We start from the raw sequence: 22565 nt of genomic DNA on the forward strand, positions 1-22565 counted from the left end.
TGAACAAAAGAAACAGGAACAATTGATAATATTATTGATAGCTCTGTAAATATCCAGACAAAATTAACATCAAGCGATCGGGGATAAATATAAATACACTGTGAGCACCCCATATGCTGGGTGTATACAATGTTGCATCTCTGCCTGCTGGTCTGTTAGTTGTGGGTTTGCAAGCTGCATACACAGATATCGGTCTGCTGTAATGTCTGCTTCATAACTTATAATGTATTTTATTGCTTTTAATAAACTAACTCACAGAGATCAATGTCATTGAAATGGCAGGAACTGCATCCTTCGCCTTCACAGACAGGGGGGCGTGCTAGGCAGAGTGGACTCAGAGACAGAATCACATCACTGTCATGTATATGTGTCATGCATGTCACTGGCATGTATAAGACCACGGCACGTGGAGGAAGGAACACCAGAGCTGGCTGACACTGAGAGGACTGCCAGAAATCAGGTACCTGCTAAGGACCCTTTCAGAAGGCGTGCTTCTGTAATCATCCATATGTGACACGGTGAACCTGCTGAGAGCATTGAAGGAAATTCAATGTAGGTGTGCCAAGGACCCTCAATAGACTGGAAAGAAAGATGAAGAAGTTCATCCATGTTCCCAATACTGCGGTGACTCCAGCATGCAAGCATTGGCTGCTCTAAAGAGGCTCAGGTCTAGCAGAATTCTCATTGGCTGCTTAACATGAGATCAGACCTGCACCTCATCACTCTAGTGCTCAGCGTCAATGACTAGATGAAAGGGGAATGAGGAAGTTCAATCTCGCTTGAGAGGAAGGGATTCCTCTCAAAGTGCTCGCAGGCACACATTTGGAGGGAAGGGGAGGTGCACTTGGATATCTAGAAGGTATTCAATAAAGTGTGAATTGAAAGGTTATTGCACAAATTAAGAGCTCATGGTAATAGGGCTTTTGTATGCATGGATTAAGGATTGGTTAACACACAGATGACAGAAAGTCAGGATTTTTAGGTCTTTTTCAGGTTGGAGACATATGACCAGCAGAGTGCCACAAGGATGAGTCCATGGGCCTCAATTATTTACAATCTACATTGATAACATGAAGGATGGGCAGAAAGTCATGGATCCAAACTTGCTATTGATGTATAAAAATAGATGGGACTGTATGGTGTGATGAAGTCATAAGGAATCTGCTGGGGGATATACATAGGTTAAATAATTGGGGAGAAAAAGACAGATGGAGTTTAATGTAGGATAGTCTGCAGTCATTCACTTTGGTAGAAAGAATCAAAAGGCAGACTATTAGTTAAATGGACAGAGACTCCAAAAAGTGCAGCACAAAGAGATCTTGGTGTTTTGGTGCATAAAACACAACATATTAGCATGCAGGTGCTGTAGGTAATAAAGAAGGCAAACAGAATTTCAGCCTGTATTGTTAAGAGATTGGAGGTTAAAAATAGAAAAATCTTGTTATGCCTACAGGGTACTGGTGAGGCTGCACCTGGAATACTTTGTACAGTTTTGATCCTATCTTTAAGAAGGGATATGCTGGAATTGGAGGCACTGCAAAGTTATGAATTAGTGAAACTCTTCTTCAGAGAGCAGGGGAGGTGGGTTATTTGATATTTTTAAGGCTGAGATAAATATGTTTTTGACCAGCAAGGTAGACAAAGGTCATTGGGGATAGGTTCAATGTAGTGTTGAGGCATCAATCATATCAGTCATGATTTTATTAAACGGTGGGGCAAGCTTGAGGGACCAAATGGCCTTCTCCTGCTCCTCACTCATATGTTTGGAACTTTTAACGCCACACATCTCTAAGATAAGCAAACCTCCATAAATTTTGTGTAAGATGTCCCAATGATATGATGAACTGCCATAACTCACAATAATACTGACTGCTCAAAAAAAAAGAAATATATATATATATATATGTATTTATCACCAGATTTCCTGTAGTCAAATCATTTTGGTGACAGTTCCTTTAATAGGGTTTAGCTGATTCTACTTTTGAAAGATGGCTCAGTTCACCTTGGAATTTTGTTTTCTTTCCTCCCTGTTTGGTTTAACTTGACTAATTTATGGTGAAGTCATCGTTGAGACCCTGAATTTTGTTTCCTGTTGATCTCACCTCTGGCACAAAACCAGCATTCTTGTCTCTGCTTCCTGGGTGCTGGAGCCAAGCCTTATCTGAAGCACTGTGCTATTTACGTTTATCATTCTGGAGAGGGGAGGCAGTTTCTGTTGAAGACTGCATCGGCCAAATCTGGAACTCTAGATTGGAGTGGAATTCCTCTGCCTCACCCTAATCTAACAGCAGCCAAAGATACTGTTCGATGGACAGAAACTGCTGGAGTTGTCAGCTTCCTCATTTGCACAAACAGTAGTACTCTGTCTACCCTTCCAACAATTCTCAAGATTTAGGTTTACCTGCTAACTGAGACCTAATATACTGCTGGAAAAGAAATTAGTCATTTTTGGCTGGGCCACAGGCTGAGAGAAATTAACTTAAATTAGAGCACTTTAGTACACAAACTCAGTTAAATCTAATATTTACCCTTTAACCCATAAACTGCCCACAAAATTACTAACTCTCTGAGCAGATTGGTTTTGTTTATCTTTGATTGTACCATAAAACAGTAATACATATAGACAAACATTTAGGATTGTCATGGTGATGATCATTAGATATCATATGGCACTCAGATAAGATACACTCTATACTACACATGGAACACCTGACCTGGAGTGGATGGTTAGTTAGCACCTGTAGCAGGAGAAACTTCCATTAAAGTTGGGTGTTTGACCTTTAAAACTGCAGCTAAATTGGTCATACACATGCTTTCTTTCGCTCACTGTTAACTGCAGCATTACACCACAGGTACCAAAATAAACCTAATTTAAAAGAAAAATGAGAAAATGTATGCAGGCTTCTGGCATTTCACTTTGTTACTGTCTGATCTTCCCTATTCTAACTTTCTTCAGTAATTTTTAAATCTAAAATCAGTTAGAAGATAGTTTACTGCATTAAAACATTGTTCAACTCTTCCCCAGTGCAATTAAACATGTTGATAAAGATACATAATTCTCTCTTTCACCTCCTTGTGATATAATGAAATTAAATGTTATCTCAGTATGAAACTCAGTAATCATACTCGCCATCTTTTAGCAGCACCTAATTGTCGTTAATAATACTCAGCACTCAGGGCAACTGTTTACACAGTATTTTTCTTTGATGTAGAGCCTCTAGGATAAAAAGCCAACCATTTCTACAACCATTTCTGGACTTACAGGAAGGTTGGAATGAATGGTCAGTGCCTCACTAAAGCCAGAAGATCCTCTGCAGCAATATCAGAAAGATAAGTCTCAAGATAGTATAATGACTCAAACCGACAGGATCTGGAAGAATGCCAGATTAAAAATGTTAGACATAAGAAATCTGCTGTGTTAAACCTCTGCTGTTAACTTGTATGACGAGTCTGTATGACAAGTTGGTGGTACTTCAAGTAAAGGTTCTGCTGAGTGTCATGACCTATCTGGAAAGACAGGACTGATAATTGTACTCCACTGTTCCACAAGCTGTCACAAATGATTAAGCATAGAAAAGTTCCAATAAGATCATCAAAATGACCAATTTCCCTAACCAACTGCTACTCAAGGCAAAAAAAATTCACACCACATTTCTGCATTAAAGGGAAAAATAACGCTATTTTAACAAAATTAATTTTAACAAGAGTAGTGAAAAGAAAAGATTCATAATTTGTGCAACTTAAACTATACCCCTTCAAAACCCAAAATGCACTCACATTCACTCATATTCAGGACAAACAGAATTTCAAATGATTTAACACTGATTCTGTGGGTGGAGAAATAATATAGACAACGTAAACACAATTCTGCAGATCAAAAGATCACACCACAGGTGAAAAGTTTTTGTTTTTGAATTTTGCAATGATGATAAGTTGTTGTCTGGAGGTGACAGTTGCTTTTTCAATTTATTGTTTGATCTAGTGAACATAGGGTTTCTTGTATGAATTTTTTCTTAAAAGCTTTCTTGTTTTTTTCTGTCTTTTCCCAAAAGGAGAGAAGGTAGCGGGAGAGATAGATGCTACCTGTCCGCAAGTTTTAGATTTTTTTTCACTTTTCTACTTTTGGCACTTACAGCCTTTTAACACTGGACAAATCAGGGGACTGTTGTCATGCAGTATTTTCCTAAAATTCTAAGGTGACACTGAGCCTCAAACTGTTCCTCTTACTGCTTCCAGAAAGCAATATGTATCACATAGTTCAATAATATGCAAGACTTGATTTGCAAGTTGTTGCAATTATATTCAAGTGGTATTTCAATTATAGCAGTCTAATTTCTATTTAAGTTCATACTCCCAAAAAATGAAAAATACATGGTCTCTTATAGTTGCCTTCCCTCCTCATCTGTTTCCTCGTGTAAATGTTTATGAAGCTGTCAACCTGTGCTGTAACGGCAGTAGAAACTTTGTACCACAAATGCTTAGCTTGAAAGTGGAAGGATATTGTATTTGCCAACACAACTACAAGGAGTACATAAACTGAGTGTTTGCAAATCAGTCCAACAGAGCTGTTCAATTGTAACATGTGGCATGTGATTAAAGCTGAAATCTTCAATAATTGTTTATTTTCTCATTCTAATGGTGAACCTTTAAAATTTCTAGAAGACAATCCCCTCCCCACCCTATTTCTTCATATACATTGCCTCTTGTCAGATAACTTGGGATAGAACTATTTGTCATGTGCACTCTGCCTTGACCTAACTCTGCCTATCCACTCTCCTTGACTATTTGTTTACCCATTACCCTGCATCTCTACGCTGCTTTCCTGACTTTGAACTGGGAATGAACTAAACACTTCTCAACTAAACATTGACAAAACTTTGCCAAAAAGCTTTGTGTGTTTACCTTTGAAGCCATGCTTATCCTATCTTTCTCACTTAGTTTTAACCACACAGCCTGCATTATATACCTTCTGTTCCATCTGTCGTTGAGCATATTATCTCATGGAAGGACCAATTAATTCCATCTCCACAACTGCACCAACCACTGTGCTTACCTGATCTTCCCTACTGCTGTAATTATCATTCACAATTTTACATGGGACATCCAACATAGAAATAGGCTGTTTGATTCAACCAATTCATGTTAGTATTGATTATCTGCATTGTCATTCTGAATATTTTTGATCAACCTGTTCAGAGGTGTTATGACATGGTTCTGGAGAAACCATATGTACATGGCCTTTTCACATATTTCTTTATTGCTTTTTCTCAAATCACTTATCAACACTTTCTTAAATGTCAACATGATTTCTGCTCTAATTATTAAATCTGGCAGTGCATTCAACAGCCTCTCAACTCTGTACTAAATGTTTGCATCCATTCCCTAAGCTGAATTTCTTACGGTCACTTTTATTTTCATGCTTCTTGCTGTTTATTACCTCCAGACACAATTTCTGCAATGCCCTCATCACCAGCTTCCTGAGCTCCACTCTGTTATCTCAATCCATCTTAAACTCTATCATCAATATTGTATTCTATTTTGAAATATACATCTTGCTGACTTCCATTACCCTCCAATCGCTCCATGTGTGAATTCAAGCTTCAATGTGAGATCTTTGTCCTTGTTTACAGATCACGCTCCATGGTTGCTCTTCACTCTCCAATGTCTCCAGACCCATGTTCCAAGACATTCACTTTGGATCACTAGTTTTGGCTTTCTATAAATTTTCTCCTGAACCACCCGACAATTATTAATATTGATAGTTCCAGTATCTTAGCCTTTTCTGGCATTCTTTTCATTTACTCCCCTGACTCATTTTGAAACAAAAATAATTATAGAGATATTAGAATGAGTCATTATCAGCAGGGCTGGTTGGGGTGACTGACTATTTCACACTATGTATGACATGTATTGTCCTTGTATCACAAGTCCATTGTTTTTCATTTGCTGGTGATTTTCCTGTAATGATGCTTCTTTTCTCAATTGTTACAAAACTGTTGCATTCAAAATACATTTTATAGCAGAATTCCAGTTCACATGAGCTTTTGTGAGATCTCTGCAAGTTCCCCAGGAATGTTGGGTCCATGCATGAAATCTAAATCCATATTTTGATTACTTTGTATCTACTTTACATTGCTAATAAGCTCCTACCATTCTGATTGTAGATTTATACAGCAATTAAACTAAAAAACCCCGAGATTTCTAAATCTCCAACTTCACATGATCCAGCACTGCAACAACATTAGACACAAATAGGACAGAGTTACTTGAACAGTTTGTCAGATTTAGGATTGTTTACTATAATATGGACATTTCTGAGATATTTATTCTAATGCAAATTTATTCTATTAAAATGCAGGTAAAATGTTGTGATCACCCAGAGTAATGGAGGCACAACTCTGTTTCTCTTGGAGTTCGTATGGATGTTTTCACTTTAAAGCAATAACAATTTGCATTTATATTATGTCTTTAATGTAGTACACCACTCCAAGTTGCATTACTAAGTTACCAAGTAAATTTCGGCAACAAGCTACAGAAAGAGATATTAAGACAAACCCAGTCACAGATGGAGGATTTATAGAGACTTTTACAAGTGGATGGAGGGATAAAGAGACTTTGGGGGGGGGGGGGAATTGCACAGTTTATGTTGAAGCCAGTGAAAGTAGGGCTGCCAGTGGTAAGCTGAAGTGAAAGGAACACAAATTATTTGAGAGTTGTAGAGATTGAAAAAAACAGGAAGGCAGGCAAAGGCTAAAAGAAGAACATAACACCATGGAAGAACATGGACAGCCAGGGATAGAATCAAGAAAAACTAGAAACATTTCTGTAGAGAAAAGGGATTGAGGGATGTGGAAGGGTTTGCTGATGAAAAGAAGATATGCTTTAAGTGGTTTTTTGCATTAAGTTTGTTCATGTTCTTATGATGGCTGTGAGGAATTTTTTTTTCCAGAACATTCTTAATCATGGTGTCATTATAAAGAGCCGCAGCTGTAACATTTCTCCTGTTAAATCATGCCATATGTTTAAAAATCAACAGTTTTTACAACCAGAGATAATGGGAACTGCAGATGCTGGAGAATCCAAGATAATAAAGTGTGAAGCTGGATGAACACAGCAGACCAAACAGCATCTCAGGAGAACAAAAGCTGACGTTTCGGGTCTAGACCCTTCATCAGAGAGGGGGATGGGGTGAGGGTTCTGGAATAAATAGGGAGAGAGGGGGAGGCGGACCGAAGATGGAGAGAAAAGAAGATAGGTGGAGAGGAGAGTATAGTGGGGAGGTAGGGAGGGGATAGGTCAGTCCAGGGAAGACGGACAGGTCAAGGAGGTGGTATGAGGCTAGTAGGTAGGAAATGGAGGTGCGGCTTGGGGTGGGAGGAGGGGATTGGTGAGAGGAAGAACAGGCTAGGGAGGCAGAGACAGGCTGGGCTGGTTTTGGGATGCAGTGGGTGGAGGGGAAGAGCTGGGCTGGTTGTGTAATGCAGTGGGGGGAGGGGACGAACTGGGCTGGTTTTGGGATGCGGTGGGGGAAGGGGAGATTTTGAAGCTGGTGAAGTCCACTTTGATACCATTGGGCTGCAGGGTTCCCAAGCGGAATATGAATTGCTGTTCCTGCAACCTTCGGGTGGCATCATTGTGGCACTGCAGGAGGCCCATGATGGACATGTCATCTAAAGAATGGGAGGGGGAGTTGAAATGGTTCGCGACTGGGAGGTGCAGTTGTTTATTGCGAACCGAGTGGAGGTGTTCTGCAAAGCGGTCCCCAAGCCTCCGCTTGGTTTCCGACCCCACCACCCAAGACATTTTTCCATCCCCACCCTTGTCTGCTTTCCGGAAAAACCACTCTCTCCGTGACTCCCTTGTTCGCTCCACACTGCCCTCCAACCCCACCACACCCGGCACCTTGCCCTGCAACCGCAGGAAGTGCTACACTCGCCCCCACACCTCCTTTCTCACCCCTATCCTAGGCCCCAATATGACTTTCCATATTAAGCAGAGGTTCACCTGCACATCTGCCAATGTGGTATACTGTATCCATTGTACCCAGTGTGGCTTCCTCTACATTGGGGAAATCAAGCGGAGGCTTGGGGACCGCTTTGCAGAACACCTCCACTCGGTTCGCAATAAACAACTGCACCTCCCAGTCGCGAACCATTTCAACTCCCCCTCCCATTCTTTAGATGACATGTCCATCATAGGCCTCTGCAGTGCCACAATGATGCCTCCCGAAGGTTGCAGGAACAGCAACTCATATTCTGCTTGGGAACCCTGCAGCCATATGGTATCAATGTGGACTTCACCAGCATCAAAATCTCCCCTTCCCCCACTGCATCCCAAAACCAGCCCAGTTCGTCCCCTCCCCCCACTGCATCACACAACCAGCCCAGCTCTTCCCCTCCACCCGCTGCATCCCAAAACCAGCCCAGCCTGTCTCTGCCTCCCTAACCTGTTCTTCCTCTCATCCATCCCTTCCTCCCAAGCCGCACCTCCATTTCCTACCTACTAACCTCATCCCACCTCCTTGACCTGTCCGTCTTCCCTGGACTGACCTATCCCCTCCCTACGTCCCCACTATACTCTCCTCTCCACCTATCTTGTTTTCTCTCCATCTTCGGTCCGCCTCCCCCTCTCTCCCTATTTATTCCAGAACCCTCACCCCATCCCCCTCTCTGATGAAGGGTCTAGGCCCGAAACATCAGCTTTTGTGCTCCCGAGATGCTGCTTGGCCTGCTGTGTTCATCCAGCTTCACATTTTATTATCTTAGTTTTTACAACCAGTCACTTTATTTGCATTTGATCTATTGACCATTAAGAACAAAATAAAAGTTCATTTGTCCAAACCATTATCCAATGTGTTGATTTGCTTGTGGAAACCATTTCCCTGAGCTGAAGACAGCCGCTGATAATTTTGTGAATTGAGGTTGCTTTCTATTGCACCAGACATTACAATGAGCTTAAATCAACCTGCTGAGTTTCCAGGTGCCAGGGCTCTATGAGAAACAGTACAACCATCATTCAATAAATACGAGCAGGGACATTGGACACAATCTTCATTCTTCATTCGATGTAGGAGTCGTCTATTCTAGTCATCTAGCAATGTTGCTAATTCTATACTACGACAAAAAGGAGAAGGTTCAATAAGAAACTAAAGGCCAGTTAATCAAATATTGGAATTGGGAGCCATTGGAAACCGTTAGGAGGAGGAACTGTCATTTGAAAGTCTAGGGTTATTCAAGGAGAGCCAGTGTGGCTTTGTTCAAAGCATGTCTAGCTGTTTATCTTGATAAAATTCTTTGATGAGATAACAGAGAAGGCAGATCAAGGTTGTACATCAGATATTGACCTTACATTTGACTCAGGCATTGCCAGGCAGTGAGGTGTGAAATTGGGAGCTGTTATGGCAGTGTCATGCCAGTCAACAACTTGCCCCCCCCCCGGGATTTTATCAACTGTGTAAAATGAGTCCATGGGCCGACCTACCCTTGGGCAAATCAAGGTCCATAAGTGGCCAATTGATGGACACTCCTGGGTCTTCTGGTTGCACTGTTGGAATTTTACCAGCAGTGAGAGATGTTCATACCATGTGGCAAGACCATGAAGTGAAATCACAGCATCCTGACTGTGTAGAAACAGGCCATTAGGCCCAACACATCCACACTGACTCTCTGAAGAGCATCCAGTTTCACCCCCCTATCGTATCCCTGTAACCCTGCATTTCCCAAGGCTAATCCACTTAACCTGCACAACCCTGGTCACCACGGGCAATTTAGCATGGCCAATCCAACTAACCTGCACATCTTTGGGCAGTGGGAGAAAACTGGAGCACCTGGAGGTATGGAGAATGTGTAAACTCCACACAGGCAGTTGCCCGAAGCTGGAATCAAACCTGGGTCCCTGGTGCTGTGAGGCAGCAGTGCTAACCACTGTGCCACCGTGCTGCTCCAGTGAAAGCTGACAATGATTTTGAGGAGATGTTCCTCCTGCTTAGGAAGACAAGGAAAATTAAGGTGAAGAGATTGTATATGAATTTATAAATCACTGGGTAGGCCTCAGCTGGAGTATGGAAGTCTTAGAAAAGGGGTTTGTGGAGTAGGTTTATCAGTATCTGACCAGGGATGAGGGGCTTCAGTTTTGAGGAGAGCCTTACAAAGGTCACACTGCTCTCTTGGAATGTAAATGAATAGGAAATGTCCTCATGGGATTTTTCAAGATGATGATGGGTGTGATCAAGTGAAGTGAAACATGAATTAGTGTGGTGAGAGCATCAATAACCAATTTGAAATCAGCGGTAAAGATCCAAAGAATAAATGTCACTGAGAGAGTTATCGGAACTTAGAGTGACCTATTTATGAAAACATCATGGACGTGCAGCTGGGATTAAAGGACTTGTAGATTACCAATAAAAAGTAAATGTGTGCAATTGCTTATCATTACTGCTGTTCCTTTGCCTATTGAAGAAGAGTTGTTTCACACAGCGTATACACTTTTACCTGGAATCCATTCTACCTCAACTCAACTTGTAAAGAAAAATATCCTTCTGCTTGATAGCTAAGTAGTGGTCTGAATTTGAAAACCTCTCTCTTGGTGAGTTCCCTAAGAATACAAGTGTCTGTAGCTTGACAGCCTCATATAAGTGAGACAATGTACCTCAGGATGACCTGTTCTGGTCAGGGAAGACATCTTCTGTCCGATATCTGCCAACCTGCATGGGGAACTACTTTTTTGGGCAAAACATTTTATGGGACATTGAAATGGAAAGACAGAAAGTAGGGAAACTGATGCTTAGTGTAAAATGTTCTCATTGACAGTAGGTAGCCCATTTCTCATTATACATATATAGGTATGATAGGCTTTTAGACATTATATTTCCTATTTAGCATTTAACGGATGGAGATTGGGTAGTCCAAGGGACAAATTAGATAGATCTTTAAAGATATGGGCAAAATGGCCTCCTTCTGTGATGTATGGTACTATGTTTGATGTCTGTAATCCCTATTCCACGTTGTATCATCTGTCACTTCGAAGTTACACAACAGTATATTGGAAGCTTTTAAACGTGTATGAATGCGATAATTCCTTGTAATAAAAATTCTTTTCTTTTGCATTTAGCTTATGAACAGAGGTAAGGAAATCGCTGACAGGTGGGATATGGGCAGAAGTATATGGAGCAATGAGTTTGGCAATTCTCACAGGCGAAGGGGAGATGGGTTACATTTGATGCCGAACTGCAATTACAGTATGTATGTCCTTTATATACTTGCATTACATGGTTCAGTCTAGCAAATATTAATGAATGAATGAATGAATGTCGCAAAAACAGAGAATGAGAGATCGCTGCTTTTACTGCAGTATATTGTATTAAAATCCATTATCTCTGAGAAAGCCAATCTAGAGAATGAATAGCATTTGGTGCTGACAGGATGGTTGGAAAGCTTTCACATGAACCACTAAACTGTTGATTACTCAATATCACTTCCTGCTTCCAAAATTAGTGCATATTGTGAACAGTTGTCTCTGTTCAGCTTCTTTTTTCCTCTCCAATAGTTCTGCCACCATCAGCCCATTCCTCATCATTCTTAAAGTGGCTACAACTTTTGACGTGGTTGATAGCATCACCCACCTCCAACATCTCCCTAAAGTCACCCGGCTGAGTGATATTGTGCCTGCCTCTTATCTATCCAATCATAATCAGAGAATAACTTGCAATGGCATATCTTCCTGTTATCTCAAGAACTTATCTTTGGCTCCCTGCTGTTTTTCAGATACAAACTGACTTCAGTGATATCATCCAAAAGCACAGTATTAGGTTTCATAAGTGCACTGACTATTGCCAGTCCTGGGCCATCAATGCATCTCATGCCTCCTCTCCTTTCACTATATTATCAGACAGCTTATCAACTTACAATACTAGAAGATTTCTTCCAGTTAAACATTAGGAAGATACCAACTTCATCCTTCATCCTGGCAACTTTCTGAAATTGAGCCAATCTATAAGCAAACTCGACAAGATGAATTCCTGACCACGTATCTTCATCGTTATTAAGACTGCCTACCTCCAGCTCTATAACATCGCTTGATTCAGCACTTAGTTCAGTTCACCTGCTTTAGAAACCCTGATCTGAGGTTTGATTGCCTTTAGGTTGAACTTCTAATAGCCTGGCCAGGCTCTTGCATTCTATCCATCCTCAGTAAATTTGAGGTCTTCAGAAACTTGGCTGCCCCTGTCCTTCTTTGCACCAAGTCCAGTTTCTCCACCTATCCTGAGTTTGTTAACCATTTCTGGCATAATCTCCCCCTCAGTCTCTGTGGTCCCCTCTAATTCCATTCTATTCTCTCAAAATCATCATTTTAAAATGGTCCACTGTTGGTGGCTGTGCATTCAACTGCCAATAAAGTCTTTAATTTTGAAATCCCTCTGTAAATCTCTCTTTACAGTCTTGCTCCTTTAAGACATTCTGTAAAACCAACCTTTTGATTTTGACCATTGGCCCTAACATTACCCAAAGTGGCTTGTTGTTAAATCTTGTTTTATCATGCGCTTGTAAAGTTTATTGGAATATTTTGTTATGCTAAAGCTGCTATCTAAATCCAAGTTCTTGTAGTATGCGGTTTCCAATGTGATTGCGTGTGAGCACTCCATTAATCTAAGTTGCAGTCTGTGGGGTGAGAAGCCTGATGTTCTGAAGTTCAATGACATTTATCCCACAACCCATTGGTTGCATCATGAGGTGTTTCATTTCTCTGTGTATACAAAGTGCAGAATTCTGGGATAGTTAATAGGTTTATGACACAACGAGACAAAATGAACTTTGGGTAATGACTAACTTTCTAAACATTTGCTTAAGCCCTTCCCTCGGAAAGAGAGATAAAAGAACAAAGACCTTTGATGGGACTTACATGCCTTGTTTGTATGAATAGGAATGGAAAATTCTTAAAGGCAATGTCATGAGTATTCACATAGCACGGAACACAGAATAATGTGTTAGATACTGTGTTGACTGAGGAAGCAGAGGGTAAGGCCCCTGACCTTTAGACCTGACTTTGGCATCTCAAGTAAGAAAAAAAAAATTGATAGATCTTAACACACTATCTCAAAATACAACCAAGTAATTACCTCTGTCTAGTAGTCACAGTCATGATGTAGGCAGCTGTATTAGCTTGTAAATCAGGATAACCTATTCTCTTGCCATTCTATTAGGAGCACAGCTATTACGATAACTGATTATTATTAAAACTGTTGAGATGGCTATTGAAACTACATTGCCAAAATGAAAGATGGCGGCAAAAAACTTGGTCTCTACTGCAACTATCGGTTTTACTCAAATAATAAGCAAAAAAAATTAAAGATTAATGACTCTCTGAGAGAAATAATTCCTCCTCATCTCCATTTTAAATAATTAGCCCCTTATTTCGTCACTGAGCCCCCAAGTCTAGATTCCCCTAGAAGGAGAAACATTGTCTCAGCATCCATCCTGTCACACCCCATCATAATCTTATTTTAAGATTACCTTTCAATCTCCTAAATTCAAATTCATCTTGCTTAATCTTTCCTCATAAGGCAACTCTTTCATCCCAGGAATCAGCTAGTGAACTTTGTCTGAACTGCTTCCAATGCAAATATATGCCTTAAGAATGAATATCAAAATTGTACCCAGATCTGACTCACAAATTTCTGGCAAGGCTTACTTTTATGCGCTATCCCTCTTAAAGTAAGGGCCAATATTCAAGTAGCTTTCTCAATTACTTGCTGAATACAGATGTTGACTGTATCACATTACTCTTATCACATCAAATTGCCGTGCCTACGCATAATGTTACTATTGGAGTGCACATACGAGCAAATGTGCTGGTCATTCTGTATCAACTCATCTCAGAAAACAATAAGGTGAATGACCCATTAATGTTTTTCAGTGTTTTTGGTTGCGTGAATGTTCACCTTAACATCAGGTGAATTCCATACTCTTCCTTTCAAAAACTGTCATAGAATCTTAGTGTTACTGGATAGATGGTTGCCAGAGGGATAATACTGCATTGCTGATCTTTTTACAGTGGGTATATCATCTTTGACTATAATGATATGTCGACTACCATTTTCATCTTTGTACAATGGCCTAGCAGTGGTTTAATCTTCCGCATGCTGGTCAGATACATGGCATTCCACATATCATACATTAAGTGATTTAATGCTTTGGTTAGGGCTGGACTATCTGAATTTGACAATGATGAAAAGTGAAGAAGCAGCGTTTGGTTCATTGGCCAACTGCAAAAGTGTGAGCAAGGCAATTATGGGAACGTCTTAAACTGGAAATTTCATGTTTCATAATAACACCAAAAGTGATTGGAAAATTTCACTGTTCCCAAAAACTCGGGAATTATTGTTCCAAACAGAAGCAGCCATCTAGATTGTAGCACTTATGACCACATTATAGCACTTGCCTCATAGAAGGAACTGAAGGGGGATAAATTAAACTGTGAGAAGAATTTAGCCTCATTCAATTGACCCTGGAGATCATGTAGTTAAACAGCAGATTATTTGTCTGTTGCTGGCAATAAATATTTACAGTGGGTTGGAGGTGAATGCTTTGCTGTTAAGCAATGAGTTTTCAATTACTGATCAGTCAAACACTGCTGTGACACAAGGAGACTCTGTACAGGATCCTTTTTGTCTTGTATGCCGATATGAATGGCTGCCTGCAGCTGTTGTTTTTCCAACTAGATCTCTTTTGCTAAATCAGTGGGATGATGTGTTATATCCCACTTAAACAAAGATGTCCAAACTTTGATCTCAGACTTCTCTCTCCTTTTTCTCAGAATGCACATACCTTCAGCAATCCTTCTGGCTTGAGCAGATCTATTAACAATGAGTCACCAAATGGTCCCACTCTTTTGGAGTCTTGCTTGAATGCTATATATACATGAAGGGAGGTGTCAAGAAGGGAAGTACTGTTCCATTTTCAGACCATGTCATGCACAGTGATTTCTAGTTATGCATAAGTGATGCAGAGCTTCTTTCACAATACTAGAAAAAAGACTTCATATTGTACCTTCAGAACAGGTGCAATGCATCAACATATCGATCAACATCTAGAGAACTATCAACAGCTAATAACCAGTTTTTAAAAAGCTAACAACTCAAGATCAGGCCTTAATTTCTATGACATGCAGTAATACAGAAAAATTACAGAGAGGTAATTTACCTACTCATCCCTTTTCATGTTTTCCTCGATCATATTTGACAAGTGCATATTTATCCTCTAATATGTGTGTGTGCTTTGTTCCCCTAAACTTTTCTTTATGTTTTGTTCTGTTCCTTTATAAATGTTGTTCTGTAAAATTTTGATAAATGGGCTACAACTGATATGATATTGTGTCCTCTCTCTGTTGCTGGTGACATTTCTAACATGTTGTAATTTAATTTCTGAGTGTTTGGCTGCTAGTCAAAATGGCCCCACCTCGAGTGGGTTGGAGGTGGTGCAGAGGAAGGGGACTGAAATGGGACTGGAGAAGTGGAGGAGGAACAGAGGAGTGTGATGTTTTTCAGTATCCTGTTTTGACTGCACTATTTCATAAAATGCTTTGGATAGTGAACTGGTTGGTTAGACAAGGGCCTTTCAGCTCTGTGGCCTGGGTTCAAACATGGCTCAGTTTGCTAGAATGAAAGTACTCTCTGACTGGAAGAGTCCTGTGTGAATGTCTAATCCAGCTGCTAATGAATTTGAGCCTCCCACATAACATTGATAGTGATAACAATTGGCAACCTGACTCAGACTAACCAACCTACAAAACTGACAAAAGCTGACTGATGGCTTTGGAACTGCTGTCAGAACCCCTAAAAAATCTCAAGAGATCCAAAATAGCCCTCAATAACTGTCTTATCATATTTTGAAATGGTCCATATGCAAAACCACAGCACTCCAAGCTGTGTATGCAGCAGTGTCTGGAGGGTTGATAAGGACAGGAAAAACTGATAATGTCCCTCATTTCATTGCCGGGGGTCTGACCATTGAATAAAATGAGTAGCAACACAACCTGGGACTGACTGACATGCGGAACAGGAGGGACACGAGGGAGCATTCGTGAAAATGCATCTGCAGGGAATCAAGTGGACAAGGTATAGTAGATAATTGCGTAGGTTGTACAAACAAACTATCAGCATCACGATGGACAGTTGACACCAATTTATCACACAAGTAGCATTTTCTCACAGGGCAATTTAGATGGAGATCAAGATTGGGATGTCTGGCAAATTTTCTCTTCACCATCTCTGTTACAAGTGGAGAAGTCATCCTGCTCTGTTGCGAATGGATTTATCACCAAACTCAGTCTGGGGCTCAAATCTGGGATGATTTATGGTGTATTTACCAACTAAGCCATAGGGGGAGCTATCCCATTGCTTTTGAAGTGACCTGTAACAGTGAACTTTGACAAATGCTTAATCAAACAGAGCCACCTGTGCCCTGAATAAATTATTCATGGGTTGAGTTTCTGATTTGGATGCTATTGGTAAATTGCTGTCAAAATGCACTTCAAGTTGCATTGGATAAGGAATGGTGCAAGCTTCTGCTATTTTTTGCAATAATTACAAATATAAAACCCTCAATGAACTTCCCCAGTGAGGAGGCAATGGCCTCGTGGTATTATCACTGGATGGTTAATCCAGAGACCCAGATAAAGTTCTGGGGACCAGAGCTTGAATCCTGCCACAGCAGATGGTGGAATTTGAATTCAATAAATGTCCGGAATTAAGACTCTAATGATAACCATGAATCGATTGTCAGGAAAACCCAAGATAATAAAGTGCGAAGCTGGATGAACACAGCAGGCCAAGCAGCATCTCATTTTTTGTCCTTTAGGGAAGGAAACTACCATCCTTACCTGCTCTGGCCTACATGTGACTCCAGACCCACAGCAATGTAGTTGACTCTTAACTACCCTTTGGACAGTGAGGGATGGACAATAAATGCTGCCTGGTCAGTAACGCTTTCATCCTGTGAATGAATAAAGAAATAAAAATCACAATTGAACCCTTAATAGAACAAAACAGTTCCTTTACTTTTCTTAATATAGTGAAGTTTTGGAGAGAGAAATTTTATTAATAAAGTGAAAGTGGGTTTATCACCAAAAATATGCATTTTTAACAAGGTTGTTCTGACTTGTGCCCGTGAGTAAACTGGTTTAAAGTAACAAAAAATGACTGAGAACAAGTTAATTATTTATTTAATTTGTGTACACTAAGCAATGATTTAGTTTTTTGATGTGAAGAAACTATTGCATACGAGAACCTAAAACAATCAGTAGAATGTAAATCGTGGAATCAGTGTAATTTTGTAACTTGAATCAGGAGGTGGGACCAGTTTTGTAGGCAGAATATAGCCCAGATAAACCTTAAACTTGCACCAAAGATTTCAGTAAACAAGAATTTAGATTTACAAGGAAAACTTTGAGTATAACTCAGTTATATTTAAAAGTCAGTGATTATTTCACACGCTTTATCTAACTCCACTCAGAAGAACATAACAATATGAGACATAGGAGCAAAGGGAGACCATTCAGCCCCTCAAGCCCACCCTACTATTCTATAAAATTGAGGCAGATCTGCCCCAGGCCTCAACTCTTCTTTTGTGCTATTTCCTCATGGATCTCAACTCCTCAATATTTCAAAAATCTATCTACCACCTCTTTAAATGCTTTTCGTGATTTAGCGTCCACATTCCAATGGATGGATAAAGATGCCACCTTAGTAGTCTTCCAAACCACTGGAACCCTTCCAGAATCCAATGACTTCTGGAAATCTTTCAACAAATGCCTCTACTATATCTGCATTCACTTTAAAAACCTTGGATACAGGTCATTAAGTCCTGGTGACTTGTCTGCTTTCAGTCACATTAGTGTACCAAATAGTACATCCATTGTGATGAAGAATTTTGCAAGACATTCCACCCATTACTTCCTTGCTTATCAGAAATAGTAGTGTCCTCCACCATGCTAAACATTAGCCTTAACTATTAACTGTTTCCTGTATCCCTTGATCAATATTCTAGTTATGTCCTCCAAAGATCCCACATGCATCTTAGTTAGATAATAAAATGTGAGGCTGGATGAACACAGCAGGCCAAGCAGCATCTCAGGAGCACAAAAGCTGACGTTTCGGGCCTAGACCCTTCATCAGAGAGGGGGATGGGGGGAGGGAACTGGAATAAATAAGGAGAGAGGGGGAGGCGGACCGAAGATGGAGAGTAAAGAAGATAGGTGGAGAGAGTGTAGGTGGGGAGGTAGGGAGGGGATAGGTCAGTCCAGGGAAGACGGACAGGTCAAGGAGGTGGGATGAGGTTAGTAGGTAGCTGGGGGTGCGGCTTGGGGTGGGAGGAAGGGATGGGTGAGAGGAAGAACCGGTTAGGGAGGCAGAGACAGGTTGGACTGGTTTTGGGATGCAGTGGGTGGGGGGGAAGAGCTGGGCTGGTTGTGTGGTGCAGTGGGGGGAGGGGATGAACTGGGCTGGTTTAGGGATGCAGTAGGGGAAGGGGAGATTTTGAAACTGGTGAAGTCCACATTGATACCATATGGCTGCAGGGTTCCCAGGCGGAATATGAGTTGCTGTTCCTGCAACCTTCGGGTGGCATCATTGTGGCAGTGCAGGAGGCCCATGATGGACATGTCATCAAGAGAATGGGAGGGGGAGTGGAAATGGTTTGCGACTGGGAGGTGCAGTTGTTTGTTGCGAACTGAGCGGAGGTGTTCTGCAAAGCGGTCCCCAAGCCTCCGCTTGGTTTCCCCAATGTAGAGGAAGCCGCACCGGGTACAGTGGATGCAGTATACCACATTGGCAGATGTGCAGGTGAACCTCTGCTTAATGTGGAATGTCATCTTGGGGCCTGGGATGGGGGTGAGGGAGGAGGTGTGGGGACAAGTGTAGCATTTCCTGCGGTTGCAGGGGAAGGTGCCAGGTGTGGTGGCCACTCTCTCCGGGTTCGCTCCGCACTGACCTTCCCCTGCAACCGCAGGAAATGCTACAATGTGTCAGGTGTGATCCTGTAGAATACTCACAGTGGGAGGGAAGGGTAGGATACGTTTGATGGTGGCATCCTGCTGGACATGATGGGAATGGCAGAGCTTGATCCTTTGATTACAGAGAGTAGTGGGGGGAACCCTATTGTTTTGGAAAGTTTGGGGAAGTGCTGAGGGCAGAAGTGCAGGAGATGGGTCAGACACAGCCATCAACTGTAGTGGGGCTGGATCCTCCTGCCTACTGGCTACAGGCTGATGGGATAATGCCCCTTTCTTTTGGAGGAATGTCATATTATTGGTGAAATGGCTACATGTTCAGGGTAAATATTGCCCTGACACTTGGCACTGTGAGCAAGGTGCTGACAATATGGTCTATAACATGGCTGCTGTTGAAGTGCATGTAGCTGCACAAATAATAAACCAAAACTTTGGTTATATTAAAGTAGCATTGTTGTCCAAGCAACTAGTTCCTGGGATATTCTCATTTGAGTGTCTGGATGGATCCAGTTCAGTAAGGTTAAGGACAGGGATGGCTTTCACTGTAATTATTCAGGCTGTGAGGCCTCACTTACTGGGGAACCAGAATGTGACTCACAGCATTCTTGCAGTTTGGTATTTACCATCTTCATGAAGGCCTGGCTGATACATCAGTCATGATAGATATGCAGTGTGTGGTAGATCATTTTGTAAGCAACATATTTTCTTTCCTCTCATTTCTTCTGCACTTTTGGTAGGTCAGCTCTGTTTCCATGATGTGTGGATGCAAGTTATGTAGAACTGTTCATTTCTGTCAGGGCTATGAATCATTAGAATATTTCACATAATCCATAAAACAAGTTCACATCTCTAGTTTGTTTATCATCTGCAAAACATTCTGAATTTTTATTGAACACTCTTTTGAAATGTCTCTGAACAATTTCATGGGTCAATTTTACAGACGCAACATAATATGGGAGCAAGACCGTGACCAGGGAACATCTGTTAATGCAAACCACTGTCCCTCCTTAGTCATGTATTCCTGCCAACACAGAGGAAAGCATCACCTGAAGCGAGGTCATTTGTTTACATGCAGTTTGCTGACAATGATTGTTCTCACATCATACAGGGTGATAATGATAAAAACACACATTGTATGAGATTAGCAATTTATACTTCTGCTCTGATCCCAGTTATGACAGTACTGGACAAGTCAGATCTTTGTAATGATCTTACTCAACAGACCATAATCTTTTCAGGATTACAATGTGTGGAAGAATCAAATGTAAGAAAATAAGTGGCAGGATGTCAGGTTGATTTGAAATGCTGAAAAACTTGATCAGACAAACTTGATCAAAGCAAACATAAGCAATCCTGAATAAATAAGTTTACTAAAAATATAAACAGTATGTAGAGTTTAGATTCTAACATTCAAAATTAAATGGAGGTAAATATGAGTTAACAGACAAGCTGTGGCTGACCATTCCATAGACTGTTCTATAAATAGTCAATGCAGCCAATACAAATCTGTTTCAGATACGAGTGACACTGTATGTCACCAAATTTCATTAAAACTCTGCCTCCTTTTCAAGAGATTTTAACCTTTGAATATCTCGATTTGGAATTCCTTTAAAGATTTTCTTACTCAGATTACCTCAATGACTGCTTAAGCCTAGATAGTTCAATCTCTTCTCCTGAGACCTCAGGACTCCTGAGAATGCTCCCAGTCGATGACTAGCTTCTGCTTCTGGACATCAGCGGTCTATGTCGTAGCAAAAAATATTACAGGGAATGTTACTCCCAGGTACCTAAAGACGCTACATTTTCAGCTTTTATCAAACTGCTAGCTTCACTGACTTGCTGTTACTGAATATCTCTAAGCTCCGATCTTTCTCAGCTGCATGAAGTGCTTGTAAACATTCTTCACCCAATCTCAGCTGCACTGTATTATCAGTAGTTCAAGAGTTTCCTTTCAGTACTAAGCTTTTACCAAAGCACAGAGCTGTTACTCCCTGGGATTTCTCTTCAGCCATAGCTATCTAGAGATTGCTTACAGCAGCACATGCACTGTGTATAGTGATTTTTCCCACTTTAGCAGTCCTCTGTTCCAAATAGCAAACAACATCTCCCAGGAAACACACGCATAAATTGAAATCATAGATTCTTTTCAAATCCTATCCATCGCCATGTGATGTGGCCTGCTCTTAGCAATCCTTAATATGGCTTTAGGTTAATTAGGTACTGTGAGCATCACAACTTTGAAAATACCAACTAAACACCACTGGCCCTGCTAGTAAAGAAAATACAGTTTCAATTAACCCACAAAGTGAAGATTTTCAAAATTGACTGTTCAGTTATTCACATCAATGCTACTTCCACTGCAATGTCCACAGCATTCATCTATTGGCTCTTTGTGAAACTTCCAGAGACTGATCTGTAACTTCTTAAAGAGTTTTATCTTTTCGGACTTACCTTTTATTTCTAAACTGTATGTATATGGTTTTCTCGTTTCAGGTTTTTCAGATTAATTAATAAAACCATCTTTCTGCTAACATGAGAAAGCCTGGTTGAATTAGTTCCTTTCAGATCATCAGTGTATTTGGGTGGGAGGCAGATATTCAAAAGGAAATCAATTCCTTTTTAAAATTAACCTTGTTGTAACCAACTGAGGGGAGTGAGTGAATTGCCAGGTGGAAGGCCGTTCACACAGCTCCCACCACGAGCCCCTCACCCAAGTACTTAACAGTTTGAGATAGCTCACCTGGAACTGTCACAAATTGGGGTGCTTCACTTGGGGAACTGATTAGAACAGTGAGCTGACCAATCAGTGGCCTTTCATACCCTGCTGCCAGGTCAGACCACTAATGTGTTCTGAGGACCATATTACATCCTCCCCAGTGCCTCTGGTATTAGCCTGGCTGCAAGTGGGCATGATGGGTCAAACTGTGGGGCTGCTTGTCCGCTTGGGGCAGTGGGAATTGCTGGATCAAAGGCAATCCAGGGCTTGATCAACGGACAGGAGTTGCCTACTGAGACCAATCAGAATCTATAAGGCTCCCACTTTACTTACCTTTGCTGTAGGTCTCCTGCAGCCTTGGGAATCCAGATATGTTCTTCTGCCACCAGCCTTAGCCTTCTGTTATTGAGCTCAAGAACTATCAGGTTCTGGTTGGCTGTGTCTTGCTGAGTATGACTTCTGTCCCAGGGGTCTTATTTTCAGTTCAAGACCTGCTAGTGGCCTTGCCAGTGCCTGATTAGTGTTTTAGCAGACCTTACCTAGTTGGAAGCTCAGGTCCTATCTCCTAGCTCAGGTCACTTGCTAGCTCTCTGGGTAGAAGGGATGATCACAATGCTTCAACTAGCTTCCTCCCTACAACATGCATTGAATGTATGCAGAACTCAAGGGAAAGGCCTACATTTGTTTGCTCTCTTGTAAGAGAGCTTATTCGCAAGTCTTACTCAATAAATCATTGTTTTTGGCAGCTGTAAACCAAACAGAAAGTCATCTGAGCTGTCTTGTGTGTATGACAGAGTATAAATGGGCAGTAATATATTCATGTTGGCTACCACACTCCAACTCTGAT

General features: G+C 41.1%; 1 protein-coding gene across 1 annotated transcript in view; it reads right to left on the bottom strand.

Annotated features, from left to right (window-relative positions):
* LOC125459112 (eosinophil peroxidase-like) overlaps positions 1-22329 on the bottom strand; it is a 100660-nt gene extending 78331 nt beyond the window's left edge. The window contains exons 1-2 of the mRNA XM_059652000.1: positions 22052-22329; positions 16876-16988 (exon numbers count right to left, since the gene is read on the bottom strand). The gene's annotated coding sequence lies outside the window, so the exon portion shown is untranslated. The remainder of the gene's footprint in view (positions 1-16875; positions 16989-22051) is intronic.
* Positions 22330-22565: the final 236 nt, after the last annotated feature.

This window comes from Stegostoma tigrinum, chromosome 17 (genome assembly GCF_030684315.1).
Source record: "Stegostoma tigrinum isolate sSteTig4 chromosome 17, sSteTig4.hap1, whole genome shotgun sequence".
NCBI lineage: Eukaryota > Metazoa > Chordata > Chondrichthyes > Orectolobiformes > Stegostomatidae > Stegostoma > Stegostoma tigrinum.